The sequence below is a fragment of the Eretmochelys imbricata genome, chromosome 11 (assembly GCF_965152235.1).
Source record: "Eretmochelys imbricata isolate rEreImb1 chromosome 11, rEreImb1.hap1, whole genome shotgun sequence".
Taxonomy (NCBI): Eukaryota; Metazoa; Chordata; order Testudines; family Cheloniidae; genus Eretmochelys; species Eretmochelys imbricata.
In genome coordinates, this window is record NC_135582.1 from 83,316,364 (window position 1) to 83,329,259 (window position 12,896).

Consider the following 12,896-nt stretch of genomic DNA (forward strand, 5'->3'; position numbering starts at 1 on the left):
TCCATGTCACCAGTATATAAAGCAGCAGATTAACTTTTAAATATAATCTCTTATTATTGTTGCTTTTGTTCAGTTGATCAGGTATATTGACATTCCTGGAAATTAGCTTCAATGTATTTACATAGCTAGCTAATTACAACCTTCTGTATCTCGTCAACACAATATAATATTGCAGCACTCAAAGAAACTTTTGGTAGCATTAAGAAGTAGGGTTGCCTGTGATTATATCTTTATGGTCCTTAAGAGAAAGAAATTCAGCGACCACTTTGTTAATTGAATTAAACTGTTCTACACTAATCCCTCCTGCCGTGTGATCACCACGAGCTATATTTCAGAACCGTTCTCATTACTGAGAGGAACAAGCCCAGGCTGCCTACAATCCCTACTGCAACAAATTCAAATTACTCACTTCCTCGCCTTCAAATTCAGCCCAGATGCACTTGTTCTGTCCAAATCTCCCAAACATCTTACATTTTGTAGAGAGTTGTACCATTTCACCAGATTGGCAGCGTTGACGTTTGAGTTCCTAATGACCCACCAAAAGTTAACATGCAATAAGGCAAAAATGGAACGAAGAATTGCCAAAAAAAAATCTCACTCCCATCATGGAATTGAGCAATACAAAATATGAAAGAAGTGATCCTAGATCTCCAATTCCATGCCATTCAATAAACAAACAAACAAAAAAATCATCTTTACGTGGAATCGGCCACCCCAAAGAATTTACAAAATTAAAGCTATCCCCGATGATCTGTGTTGGAGGTGTGGGGTGCAGGAGCAATGTCTGCACATAATTTTGTCACATCCTGTTGTTTCAAGCTTCTGCGATGATATTAAAACCAGAATTAGCAAGATTCTAGAGGCTTCACTCAGCCTTAAAGCAGACACCTGCAGAAGGGATCATATATCCAGCAAATGGAGGCTATACCAAAGGGAATGGCTTTTGAGACATCACATTTTGCTACACTGGAAAAGTAAATCCCCCCTCAGGGCACAGAGGCCAGTATAGCTGCTTGGTGGATCTGATTGCAAAGGAAAGGATGACATACAATACATAGCGAACCCCAGGAAAATTTGATTCTCTTTGAGACAGATTACTAGAAGTTGTGGACTAATGATCCCTGCAGGAGACCTGGATGAAAGATAGGAAATAAATCACCCTCTTCCTTCCCATCCCTTCTTCTCTTCCTCTCCACAACCACCACAGCCTTTTTCCTCTTTGATTTTGATTTCTTTAATTTTTATTTATTTATTTTTATATGCGCCATAAAAACTAGCGTGCTGGGAATACTGTGATTAATACATGGGAGTCCAAACAACGCGTAAACGTCTTGGTCGTTTTTCTTTTCTGACGTATGGTACTTTTAAACTTGTTCTGAATTTTGGCACCTGGAATTCCTTCTGTTTGTTATAGGAAAAAAAGATTGAAAATATTTAATAAATTAAAAAAATGCAGTGACTTATTTAATATAAGTGATGCTATGTATTTGTGTTAGAGAAGGCAGGGTCACAAAAATGTGGCTTGTGTTGGGAGCAGAAGGTGGGGAGGTTTGTGATGGTCCTTAGTTCCTGGGGAATAGTCCATTCCACAGTCTCGGACTGTCTCCCAAGAAAGTTCTGTTTCATGCACACACAAGCTTTACCCTTATCGTAGAAAGTTTCATTATGCAAAAGGAGGAAAGAAGTTGACCGTGGTTTTTATCCCAGAGCTGTAGATGGTGTTTTATTTATCCAGGGCCCTGGACACGGAGATAAGGACTGAGATCTTGAACTTGATTTGATGTTCTATGGCCTGATGTGTCCGTGGTAGAAGATGTGCTGCAGTGTTCTGTACTAGCTGGAATTTCTTAAGCGCTGATGAGTTCATGCCCAGGTATATCACCTTGTTGTAGTCCAGCCATGCAGTGACAAAGGTGTGACTGAAGAAGGCCAGGTCTTCATCCACTAAGACATCTCCTAGCCAACCGGAGATGATAGAAACTGTTACTTGTGGATGTTGGGGATCTTAGTGTCAGCAAGGAATCCAAGAACACCCCTAAATTAGAGAATGAATCGACCAGTTGTTGGTAATTAACTTAAATGTAGGAACTGAACAGAGGATATCCAGAGCTTCTTGAGAAGTAATCATCAAATCCAGTCACAAGGTGGATATCTTATCTCAGCCTCTTGCTCTGCACAGCTCTAGTCCAGGAAGGCAATTTCATTCTCTGGTTTAATAACTATGGCACGTCCTAATTACATCACCACTCCAGCCTGGCCTGACCTCTGCGATTCCTGGGAATTGGCACAGGTGTTATTCACGTGGTCCATACGGAGACACGGGCATTTCTAGCGTTCTTCTTCCAAGTGGATTCTCTGATGCCTAATAAAGGCCGAGTTGATCCCTGAAGTTTTTCCCACACCCAGGGCATTCATAGGGCTTCTTGTCTGTGTGGATCCTCTGGTGCATAGGGAGGGCTGAACTGTGACTGAAGCTTTTCCCACAGTCCAGGCAATTGTAGGGTTTCTCCCCTGTGTGGATTCTCTGGTGCATAATAAGATTTGAGTGCCAATCAAAGCTTTTCTCGCACTCAAGGCATTTGTAGGGCTTTTCTTCTGTGTGTTTTTTCCAATGCTTAGTGAGGTCTGATCTGTCACTGAAGCTTTTTCGACACTCAGGGCATACATAAGGTCTCTCCCCTGTGTGGATTCTCTGGTGTATAATAAGGACAGATCTCCGACCAAAGCTTTTCCCACATTTGGGGCAATTGAAGGGTTTCTCTCCTGTGTGGATTCTCTGATGTTTAGTGAGGTCTGATTGGAAACAGTAGCTTTTCCCACAATCGGGGCACTTGAAGGGCTTTTCTCCGGTGTGTTTTCTCTGGTGCCTAGTGAGATCTGATCTGTCACTGAAGTTTTTCCCACAATCATTGCATTTATAGGGCTTCTCTCCTGTGTGGATTCTCTGGTGTATAACCAGTTGTGATTGCCGAACAAAGCTTTTCCCACACTCGGGACACTTATGGGGTCGCTCTCCAGTGTGGATTCTCTGATGGTGAATGAGGGTTGAGCTGACAAAGAAGCGTTTCCCACAGTCGGGACAACTATAGGGTCTCTCTCCTGTGTGCATTCTCTGATGTTCAGTAAGGCGGGAGCTCTGAGTGAAGCTTTTACCACAATCGGGGCATTTATAGGGCCTCTTTCCTGAATGGATTCTCTGATAGTTAATGAGGGTTGAGCTGTTACAGAAGCATTTCCCACAGTTGGGGCATCCGCAGGATTTCTCTCCTGTGTGCATTCTCTGGTGTTCAGTAAGGCAGGAGCTCTGAGTGAAGCTTTTCCCACAGTTGGGGCATTTACAGGGCTTCTCTCCTGTGTGGATTCTGTAATGTTTAAGAAGGTTTGCATGCTGTCTGAAGCTTTTCTCACAGTCAGGGCAACTGCAAGGTTTTTCTCCCGTGTGGTTCTCTGGTGAGTGATATGGGATGATCTCCAGCGGAAGCTTTTCCCACAGTCATCACACGTGTAGGGTCTCTCTCCTGTGTGGATTCTCTGGTGAGTAACAAAGGCTGAGTGGTGACTGAAGCTTATCCCACACTCATTGCATTTGTAGGGTCTCTCCCCGGTGTGGGTTCTCTGGGGTTTAGTGAGGGCTGAGCTGTCCCTGAATTTTTTCCCACAGTCACTGCATTTATAGGGCTTCTCGCCAGCGTGGATTCTCTGGTGAGTAATAAGGACTGATCTCCAGTGGAAGCTTTTCCCACAGGCACTTGTAGGGTCTGTCTCCAGCGGGGATCCGCGCCTGGACAGTTTCTTTGATTTTCCTAACCCCTTTGCTCCTGTGAGTGGATTTACCCCATCTCTCTGCTGACTGGATTCCCTGCTGCCTCTCTGGCCCACGCGGCCTCTCACGGTTTTCTCCCTCCTCAGGGCTTGGGGAGATGCCCCCTTCAGATGTTCCCCGTACTGTCCTGTGTGGTTCCTCTGGATCAGGATCTTCCAGCTGAGGATTCTCCTCCTCGTTCTCACTCACCATCCCATCACCTGCTGGGACAGAGAGAGAACCCAGACAGGAGTCAGTCCCCGTGCCGGGGGAAAGGGTAAGCAAGGTACAAACTCTAGTAATGGTTCCCCCTCAAAACCCCTTCCCCACTGGACAGAAAGGATGGGATTGATTCTGCCTTCACATCCCATCGAGAGAGTCAGAGAAAAAGCGAGCGACTGCCAGGTGACTGGGAAACCATGACTGATGTCTCCCGTGAGGATGTGTCACTTGCTGGGGCAAACCTGGCCTGGGTGTGACAAGGCAGAAGAAACCAGAATAACCGCTGGGCAGATAAATAAATTCATAGATCAATCAGGGATAAATCCCCTCCAAACCTTCCCCAGAGGAGGGAGAGGAAGAGAGCGATTCTGCCTCCCCATCTCCTCCGTATGTGGATGAGAGGAGGGGTTTTTGCAGTCAGATATCTTTGGTGAAAACCCATTAAGGATGCATGCCATGAGGATATAAAAGCGGAGCCAGTTTCACTGATTCCTCACCCCTGTGGATGTCTCCTGGGATCCTCCTTTCCTCATAACCCTGGAGACCATGGACCCACGACTCCTCCTCTCGTTCCAGCCGGGAGATCACATCTGGTTTGGAAATTAGAAATCCTGCTGGGGGGCAAGAAATCAAGTGTTGATCTTGTTCATTACGGTCAGGGCCGTTAGTATTCCAGATCCAAGGTCTGAGCAGCCCACCCAGAGAGGTGTTTCCTCTCCCCAGCCCCACCCTGCAGGGACTGGGCTATAAATGGTACAAGATCCCATGACGTGCTGGTCTGGAGCAAGGCTTCCTCCACTCTGCCTAGGGAGTTGCCCTGACTTACTCCCCTGGGGACCTGAGCTGAGCAGGGCTGCTACCCTCTCCGGGTATCTTGTTTGCATCTAAGCCTCCGTCACTGCCAGTTAACTCCTCTCTCCATCCCCCTCCCCCATATCCCTCCAAAACACAAGCCAGAACTGGAAGCTATTACTTGTGAGTGTGAGCAATTTGGGGTGGAGACTATCCCTATTTCTCCATGCAGCACCTGCCTCAACGGGGCTGTGAACCTGTACTGGGGCCTCAAAGTGCTTTCTCCGTACAAGTGGTGAAGAAACAAACAGAAGAAATGCCAACCAGGGCCTGAAAAGAAGATCATTAAACACCTGTTCCCTGTCCAGCACGGAGAGGGAAGAGCCTAGTTCCGTGGGGTCACAATGGACTAGAGGTAGGGGCTGAAGGGTAAATCGGCCCTTCCCCATCACCCAGGAGACCCACTCTGCTCCCACAGAGGGGCAGACACTGTAGGCCTGGTTCTGGGTCTCCTCACTCCCCCAGTCTGCTCCACAAACCACAGACCCAGAAAGGGAAACTCTACGGGAGGAGCAATTATTCTCCAACCTCTACTCTCCCGGGCTCCAACGTGGGAGACGCCCCCCGCCCGACAAATCTCACCAATCCCATCTGAATTATCTCCAAGGGGCCCCCCCTGCGCAAAGCACTCTAGCTCAGGGCTTGAGCCCCATTGACATTACTGGAAGTTAAGCCCACACTTCAGTTCTTCACTGAAGAGGGATGCTTGTTGTAACTGGGACCCAAGCCCAAGGAAAAGACTAATTGGGTATCTGGGTAATTACAAAGCTGAAGACTTAGAATCAGACATGCGATGGCCCAAAGGACCATTACGGTCGTTTAGCCTGACCTCCTGCATCACACAGGCCAGAGAAAATCAACCAGCTATTCCTACATTAAGCACACCCAAAACTCCCCTCCCCTACCAGGCATGGATGGGTCTTGAAGGATGGACTGATCACTCCAGCCAAATACCTCATGCTCCTGAATCAATCCTACAGCTAATGGAATGCTCGCGTGCAAAGACCAGATGCTCTCCGTCCTGCAGATGTTTGGCCAGCAGCCTGCCTTGCACAAAGACGTACGAGTGCAGTGCAGACAGGGATCAGTGTGACCACGTGTCTAGAAGTGGCAGCCTAGATGGAAATGACAATGGTGATGACATTGATGAACAAGGGTTTTCAGTCCCATATGTCAAGGCTAACTTCCCTAGGATTACCAACGATCAGGGTTTTTTCTATGTAAGTAATGTGTCCCTGTGTTAAAATATAAATTAAAAAAGTTGATTTTTAAACATTTTCTCTATTAGGTATCTACACGATTGTTCTAGGTTTGTCATGTTTGGTACCGTTATGTTCATGGAAGAAAAGGCTTTTGAATGATACCCAACTCAACCCTTTCCCTATGACACTGTATTATCAAGATTTCCACTAACTGGAGGAACCTGGAAGTGGGAGCCTGGAGGGATAGTCAGTTTCCCCTCCCAAGCTGCAGAGAGTGACACCATGGAAATTACGGTTCTGTAGATTTTTATGAACCAAATGACACTTCCCTTACCTTTCTATCACAAACATGCCCACGGAATACGATTGTACTACATTAAGCTCCCAAACTATGTTGTTTCCTAGATTGAAAAGCCCTCTTCTCTTCCCCTTGTAGGTATTTTTAGGCTATCAAGTCACCACTCTACTGTCTCTTTGTTTAGGTAAACATAGTGAGCTTCTTAAGTCTCGCACTATAAACCGTCCTCGGAATTTCTAAAGGTTGGAGAGTAAAACATCCTATATCAAAGTGTGTGGCATCCAACATGGGGGAATTCGAAACCTCATCTTGACAAATAAAGAAGAGCTGATTAGAAAACGTTAGTAAAAGTTAGAACAAATTAGTAATAGCTTAGGTGTAAGCCACAGAATCATAAAAATGCAAGATTGGAAGGGACTTCAAGGGTATGTCTACACTGCTGCATTGTAAACACAGGTCTGTGGGACCCATGCTTGAACATCCTCACTGAACTGTAAACCTGCCTTACAAGTACCGGACGTGGGTCTTGTTGCCATGCTAACATGTCTGTACTTCACTCTGTAGCCTTCCCACTTGGGTCTCCATCTCGAGCTGCATATATGCTGCAAAATGACAGGGCTTTGCCCTACCTTCGTAGCAGGGTCCTAGGCTGTGGGTCCTGGGAGCTTGCTGAACCATGTCAGAGTGAGGTGTGTGTGCAGGGAAGGGGGGCTTAAGCTTAACCATGAGTCAGAGGCCTGTCTTAGTGTAGTCGTACCCAGAGAGATCAACAAACCCTTCCCCCTGGGCTGAGGCAAGATTAAGTAAACCTAAACCATCCCTGCCAAGAGTTTTTTCAGCCTCTTCTTACAGCCCTCCAATGACGGGGATTCCACAACTTCCCTGCTTGGCTTTCCCAGTGCTGAACTATTCTTAGAGTCTAGATAGTTTTTTCCTGATATCTCACTGAAATCTCCCTTGCAGCAGACTAAGTTGATTCCTTCCTGTCCTGCCCTTGGTGGACATGAAAAACAATGGATTACCATCCTCTTTACAACAGCCTTCTAAATAGTTGAAGACTGGTATCATGTGTCCCCGGAGCCTTCTCTTCTCTAGACTAAACATGCCCGATTCTTTCAATGTTGCAAAGATTAGCATAATGGGAGGATATAACCCATCACACAGAGAAAAGAAAAGGCAAAAATAGGCCCCATATTTCTGGATCACGGTTTCATTAATGTCTCTGTTTTGGAGTTATTATGAGGCAAATTGTCCACAAGGTGCTACACAGACATTACATAAGAGAACAAGTGAAAGTCAAAGGCCACAAGGGACCATTGTAATCACCTAGTCTGATCACCTGTGTAACACAAGCCATTAAAAGAACTTCCCCCAAATAATTCCTAGAAGAGATCCTTAAGAAAACATTGAATCTTGATTTTAAAATGGTCAGAGATGGAGAACCCACCCTGACCCTTGGTAAATTGTTCCAAAGATTAATTACACACTGTTAAAAATGTATTCCTTATTTCCAGTCTAAATCTTTCTAGCTTCAACTTCCAGGCATTGAAATAATAGAATCATGGGACTGGAAGGGACCTCGAGAGCTCATCTAGCCCAGTCCCCTGCACTCATGGCAGAACTAAGTATTTTCTTCAGTCTAGATTCTAGATCATCCCTTGTGTGACCTGCTCTTAAAAACCTCCAATGACGGAGACTCCACAAACTCCCTGTGCAACTTGTTCCAGGGCTTCACCACCCTGACAGTCAGGAAGTTTTTCCTAGTGTTCAACCTAAACCTCCCTTGCTGCAATTTAAGCCCACTGCTTCTTGTTATTCCTTTCTCTGGTAGATAAAGAGCCCATTGCTAAATATTTGTTTATATATATATATTTATACCCACGTAGGTATTTATTAGACTGTGATCAAGTTACCCCTTAACCTTCTCTTTGTTATGCTAAATAGATTGTGCTTCTGGAGTCATTTACTATAAGGCAGGTTTTCTAATCCTTTAATAATTCTTGTGGCTTTTCTCTGAACCCTCTCCTGCTTATCAGCTTCCTTCTTCAATTATGGGCATCAGAACAGGACACAGTATTCCACCAGCACCAAAACCAGAGGTAAAATAACTCTCTGCTCCTACTTGAGAGTCCCGTTTATGCATCCAAGGATTGCATTAGCAATTGGACACAAAAATCACACTGGAGCTCATGTTCAGCTGATTATCCACAACAACTCCCCATTTTTTTTCCAGAGTCACCACTTCCCAGGACAGAGTCCCCCCCCACCCCCGTCCCCCCCTTGTGAAAGTATGGTCAACATTCTTTGTTCCTAGATGTTTTCATTTATATTTAGCCATAATAAAACACGTATTGTTTGCTTGCCCCCAGCTTAGAAAAATAAAAACTGGCTAACTGATAAATCTCAAAACATAGCTGTAAATGGAATCATTGTCAAGCATGTTTGTTTTTAGTGGGGTCCAGTCTTGGCCCTAAGCTATTTAACATTTTTATCAGTGCTGTGGAAGAAAGCATAAAATCATCAATGATAAGATTACAGATGACACAAAGACTGGGGTAATGGTAATTAAAGAAGTGGACAGGTCACTGATACAGAACCCTTTGGATTGCCTGGTGAGATGGGTGCAAGAAAACACTGTGGGCTTCAATATGGCCAAATGTAAAATGATACATCTAGGAACAAGGAATGCAGGCCACCCTCATAGGCTGGGAGACTCTCTTTGGAAGCAATATCTCTGAAAAAAGATGTCAGGGTTATGGTGGATAACCAGCCAAACAGGAGCTTCCAGTGTGTGACACTGAGGCCGGAGTAGCTGCTGCACACCTTGGAGGCATAAACAGGGGACTCTCGAGTACCAGTAGAGAGGTCATATTACCTCTGTGCTTTAGAATCATACAACCACTGCTGGAATACAATGTCCATTTCTGGTGCCAGCAATTCAATAAGGCTGTTGAAAAATTCGAGGGGGGGGGAGGGGAGTTCAGAGAAGAAACATGAGTGTGATAAAAGGATTGAAAACAGGCCTTATAATGAAAGCCTCTAGGAGCTCAGTCTCTCCCGTTGATCAAAGAAAAGGTGAAGGGGAGACTTGACCGCAATCTATGAATGGCTACATGGGGAACAGAAATGTAACAATAATGGGCTCTCCGGTCTCGCAGAAAAAGGTATAACAAGATCCAATGGCTGGAAGTTGAAGCTAGACAAATTTAGACTTGACATAAGTTGCAAAGTTTGAACAGTGAGGACAACTGACCATTGGGAAAGACTTAGCAAGGGTTATGGCGGATTCTCCATCACAGGGAATTCTTAAAATCAAGATTTGGGTTGTGTTTTTGTTGTTTTTTTTTCGCTAAAAGATGTGCTCTATTTTAAACAGGGTAATTCAGGGGAGCTCCTATGGCCTGTGTTACACAGAAGGTCAGACTAGATGATCCCAACAGTCCATTCAGCCCTTATAAAATATGAATCTCTAAAGCAGATTTTCCAGTTGACAAATCATTCTTATAGCTCTTTTCTAAACCTGCGCTAATTTGACAACATCCTTTTTTCAGTGTGAACACCAGAGCTAGACACAGCACCCATCAATGGTCTAACCAATCCCATTTAAAGAGGTAATATTGCCTCGTTATTCCTATTTCCTATTCCCCTGCTAATCTATCCTAGAATCATTACTAGCCGTCTTTGCTACAGCATTGCACTGGAAGCTATGTTTCCACTATGACCTTTTGGTTCTCTTCAGAGTCACTGCTTCCCCAAAGGGTCCCAGAGCCATGGACAGAGATGCTGTCTGACATGGTGATGAACCAGGCTCATGGTGTTGGGGGACTTGGACATCCACACAAATAATTCCTCAGACACAGCAGCAAAAAACCCTTCCATTAGATTTTCCAGCTCCTATTCTCACAGGACGCCTCCAGTCCCACACGTGCAGCCAGCCACACCCTGGACTGGACATGGATCTCAGAAACACCACAACTGCCCCTCTGCATCCATTTGAGCTACACTATGCAACACAGAACACCAGCACTCGCTGAACGAAAACTCTACCCCGCCAAGAGGCCAAGGAGCAGAAAGATTAGCCAAGCACGACACTCGCTTGCCATCCTCCACACAGACCTCCACAGTCCTGGGCACCTGCAACAGCTCCGGCAGGGATGGGGCAAACTGGAGCATTGACGATGGGGATCCCCAGCAGAGAGGGAGACTTTGGCGCAAGGAATTCTTGTAACCCTTTGCCATGGCTGCTGCCGCAGGAGGGAAAGAGACTATTCATTACACCAGCACTTGGTGTCTCCAACTGAAATAAGGGCCCTGTTCTGCGGCCACTGGTTCTGACATGGCCTCCACCATTACCATAGTGTCTGAGCCGCTCACAGTCTTTAATGTATTTATCCTTACCCCTCCCTTGTGAGGTAGGGAGGGGCCATTCTACCCATTTTACAGATGGGGAATGGAGAAACTGAGACCCAGGGCTAGATTCACAAAAGGATTTAGGTGCCCAAGTCCTATAATCGGGCCCCACTGAGCTCAACCAAATCCCTGCTCAGCGGCTGCCGAACCCCGTAGGCCCTGAAACTCAAGCGGCACCTAATTTTTGCAGTAAACGTTCTCTCGGCACCTCTGAGCACACGCAGGGCCTCTCTCGCCAGGTCTCCAGGCGGGCATGGGCACAGGAACTAGGGGCATGGGGGGTGCTGCAGCACCCTCAGGTTTTACGCCAGCCTCGGCCCCCTTACCCCTATCCCCTCCCGGAGCCATGACCCTGCTCCCATGGGGGTGGGTAGTGCAGATGGGGTAAGGGGGGGCACAGAACCCCCACTCTAGACAGAGTTCCAGCACCACTACAGATGTGGAAGACAGGCGTGCCTCTGCCTGACTTGCCTGTGGGACCCAATTTGGCAAGAGTCCCCAGAGCTCGCCTCCCGGACTGCATCGCTATAGACAAACTTCCATACAACGGGGAGGAGGGAGAACTCCCTCCCAACTTTTAGCCCCGTGGTTAGGATATTCCCCTGGGCAGTGGGAAGCCCGCCGCTCTGTCTGTGGGATAATCTGATGCGGGTCTCCTTCAGTCTCTCCTGTTGAAGCGTTTCTGCTCTCAAACTCTCCTGGGAGGATGGGCCAGGATGGGATGAGCTATAGATAGTCGAAGAGGTGCCTGAAACTGTGGCTGTGCTAAACAGATGGCAGGGGCTGCATCTGATCCCCCTTTCCTTGCCTTCCATTTTTGCATTTCCCCCCACGATGGATAGAGTTCTGGCCATGGCTGCCTAGAATGTTGCCTGGAATTTTGGAACTGATTCGAAGCAGCATTCAATAACTATTGTGTTACAGGCAGACAGAGGAAAGCCTTCCAGTTGCAGGTAAGGCCTTCGTTGTCTCAGCAGGCTACTTCATGAACCCTCACTCAGCACCGAGCCCCTCTCCCTGCAAGGAACCCTTTTGCAGAGATCAGTCACGGCCAGGCAAGGACACCAGGAAGACCACCTTCCTTCCAAGAATTCAGCACATGGGCACAAGAGGTGTCCCTGGAGACGCTAATGGTAACTGGATCCTGTCCCGTGACTATGGTCCATGCCCATCTGGGCTGGTGAAAGAGAGCTGAGAACATCTGGGGCTTCACACTAACACAGCTGGCAGAGACAGAAGATGTGCAAATGGAGATGAAGCACATTTGAAAATCTGGCCAGTGAGGACTTAGGCAGAGCTAAGTCACAAGACATTGGTCCAATGGCTGAGACGGCTGAGGGGCCGGAAGACCCACAGAATGGTGGAACCAGCCTCGGTTTTTATGTGCCTGAATTGCCTGTCACATGGGAGGGGATGTGGATGGGACAGTCTCTTGCACACAAGATCTGATCCCTCTGAAATCTGGGGGACCAGTTAAGAAAACTGCACAGAATCTGACCCCTTTGCTTCAAAGACCACCCAACTTCTAATACCTGAGGGGACAGGAATCCTTACCCCGCCAGGTCACAATCTCGTAACTCTCCTGCATGACGTCCTTGTAGAGGGCTGTCTGAGTGGAGTCCAGCAGGGCCTATTCCTCCTTGGAGAAATACTCAGCCACCTCCTCAAACGTCACGGGCTCCAGGGAAGCCATTTCTCTTCCCCGTCCCTTGGAAGGATGGGCAGATCTGTAGCACAATGTGGATGTTATTTTGCAGCCTGGCAGGATGAGAAGGCAATTGAGGATGTTTCAGAAGGGCTTTTAGTCCATTTTATATCCCATTTCTTCCTGGGTTTGTCCCCTACAGACAGACGTTCTAGACTCTGCCATACTGGTGAAAGGCTTGACCCGAGTTTTCAAAAACAGCAACCTAATGTTCGGTTCTTAGAGCCACGCTCAGTTCTCTCAATAAGTGGCCTGAGTTTGAAACGTGCCGAGCCTGAGACATGAGGGTTACCGTCAGGTGCCCAGCACTGCTGCCAGTCAGAGCATTTATTCAGCTACCTGAATACAGATCGAGAACATTAACTATGGGCTTAGGGTGACCGGATAGAAAGTGTGAGAATCGGG

General features: G+C 46.8%; 1 pseudogene; it reads right to left on the reverse strand.

Annotated features, from left to right (window-relative positions):
- The window catches only part of LOC144271890 (uncharacterized), a 31,567-nt pseudogene extending 19,193 nt beyond the window's left edge, over nt 1-12,374 (reverse strand).
- Between the last annotated feature and the right edge of the window lie 522 nt (nt 12,375-12,896).